Genomic DNA, 2,433 nt, shown 5'->3' with positions numbered 1-2,433 from the left:
ACTCTTTTCGGTTGTGTTTCAGGTACTTTAGCAAACGTTTATGCAAACTCGTTTTCGTGCTCGCAAGAGGACCTTAGATACAGTTGAGGAGAAAGACGAAGTTCTTGATACACCGGAGAAGTTAGATTTTGAGGATTCGGATTCAGGAACTGAGCAGAAAGAACCAGTAAACATGGGAGATCATATTGTTCAAGCTGATCCAGCTCTTATGGATTTTTCTCGGCCTAAAATTGATGACATTCAGTCAAGCATCCTTCATCCGGCTATTCAAGCTAACACCTTTGAAATCAAGCCGGGCACTATTCAGATGGTGCAGAATTCTGTTTCTTTTGGAGGAGCGGCAACTGAAGACCCCAACATGCACATAAGGAATTTTGTCAAGATCTGCAGCACTTTTAAGTATAATGGCGTGACTGATGAGGCTATCAAGTTGAGACTTTTCCCATTCTCACTGAAGGATAAGGCTAAAGACTGGTTACATTCTGAACCAGCTGGGTCAATCACTACGTGGCAAGATCTTGCGCAAAAGTTTCTGGTGAAGTTTTATCCAATGGCAAAGACTGCTGCTATGAGGAGTGCTCTAACTCAGTTTGCGCAGCAACCTACAGAATCTATGTGCGAGGCTTGGGAACGCTACAAGGAAATGTTGAGAAAATGTCCACATCATGGAATGCCGGATTGGATGGTAATCACTGGTTTTTATAATGGTTTGGGGGCTCAATCTCAGCCCATGCTCGATGCAGCAGCTGGAGGCGCCTTATGGGCTAAAAGCTATACTGAGGCGTACAATCTTATTGAGACGATGGCTGCAAATGAGCATCAAAACCCAACTCAGAGGATGACATCAGGCAAGGTAGCAGGTATTCTGGAAGTTGATGCAGCCACCGCTATTGCAGCCCAGCTCCAAGCGCTATCAATGAAGGTTGATTCTTTGGCTACGTATGGAGTTAATCAAATAGCTATGGTTTGTGAGCTTTGTGCAGGTTCTCATGCTACGGATCAGTGTTCTCTTGTCAACGAATCTGTTCAGTATGTGAATAATTATCAGCGACAACAGCAGCCTGTGCCAGCGACCTATCATCCTAACAACAGAAATCATCCAAATTTCAGCTGGGGAAATAATCAGAATGCTATTCAGCCACCATATCAGCAAGGAGTGAGTAAACAGTTTAACCCACCTGGATTCCAGCAACCACAGCAGTATGCTACAAGACAATCATATCCTTAACAGGGAAATGCAGCTGCACCTACTAGTGCTGATTTTGAGGAACTTAAGCTGTTGTGCAAGAGTCAGGCGGTTTCTATCAAGACCTTGGAAAATCAAATCGGTCAATTAGCCAATGCAGTGCTCAATCGTCAACCTGGCACTCTTCCCAGTGACACGGAAGTACCAGGCAGGAAGGAAGCTAAAGAGCAAGTCAAGGCTATTACCTTAAGGTCTGGAAAAGTAGCTGATGCTGAAAAGGCAAAAGAAGTCGAAGCTGAAGTTCGAGATGAAGAATCTAAGCAAAGGGAGAAAGCGGCGGAACCAAGGAAGACTACTGTTGAACACACTCTGCCTGAGGCTAATACAGGGGAGAAACAGCTCTATCCTCCACCACCTTTTCCTAAGAGATTGCAGCAACAAAAGCTGGATAGACAGTTCGGGAAGTTTCTGGAGGTGTTCAAGAAACTTCACATCAATATACCTTTCGCTGAGGCTCTGGAACAAATGCCTAGTTATGCAAAGTTTATGAAGACTATTCTTTCAAGGAAGGTGAAACTGGATGACCTTCAAACCGTTGCTCTCACGGAAGAATGCAGCGCGGTTCTGCAACAAAAGTTACCACCAAAACTGAAAGATCCGGGAAGCTTCACCATTCCTTGCACCATTGGCAATCTAACTTTTGACAAGTGCCTTTGTGATTTGGGAGCAAGCATTAATCTGATGTCTTTGTCGATCTTTAAAAAGCTGGACCTACCTGATCCAAAACCCACATACATGTCGCTACAATTGGCGGACCGTTCCATTACTTACCCAAGGGGCATAGTTGAGGATGTGCTCGTCAAAGTGGATAAGCTCTTCTTTCCTGCTGATTTTGTTATTCTGGATTTTGAGGAAGATAAAAAGATTCCCATAATCTTGGGGAGGCCTTTCTTGGCGACTGGCCGTACCTTGATAGATGTGCAAAAAGGAGAACTTACTATGCGGGTTCAAGATCAGGATGTGACCTTCAACGTATTCAAGGCAATGAAATTCCCTACAGAAGATGAGGAGTGCTTAAAAGTAGATGTGATTGATTCTGCGGTTACTTCGGAACTCGATCACATGCTAATGTCTGATGCATTGGAAAAGGCCTTAGTGGGGGAATTTGACAGTGATGATGAAGATAGCAACGAGCAATTACAATATCTGAACGCTTCTCCCTGGAAGCGAAAGCTAGATATACCATT

The 2,433-nt window shown here is 44.1% G+C and overlaps 1 non-coding gene across 1 annotated transcript; it reads right to left on the bottom strand.

Annotated features, from left to right (window-relative positions):
* Positions 1-565: 565 nt before the first annotated feature.
* On the bottom strand, positions 566-672 carry LOC141675710 (small nucleolar RNA R71). Its single transcript, XR_012556349.1, has one exon. It is a non-coding gene; the product is annotated as a small nucleolar RNA R71 (small nucleolar RNA).
* Between the last annotated feature and the right edge of the window lie 1,761 nt (positions 673-2,433).

This window comes from Apium graveolens, chromosome 7 (genome assembly GCF_009905375.1).
Source record: "Apium graveolens cultivar Ventura chromosome 7, ASM990537v1, whole genome shotgun sequence".
Classification (NCBI taxonomy): Eukaryota; Viridiplantae; Streptophyta; class Magnoliopsida; order Apiales; family Apiaceae; genus Apium; species Apium graveolens.
Note: the sequence above shows the minus strand (reverse complement) of the source record. Positions and strands in the feature narration are given on the sequence as shown.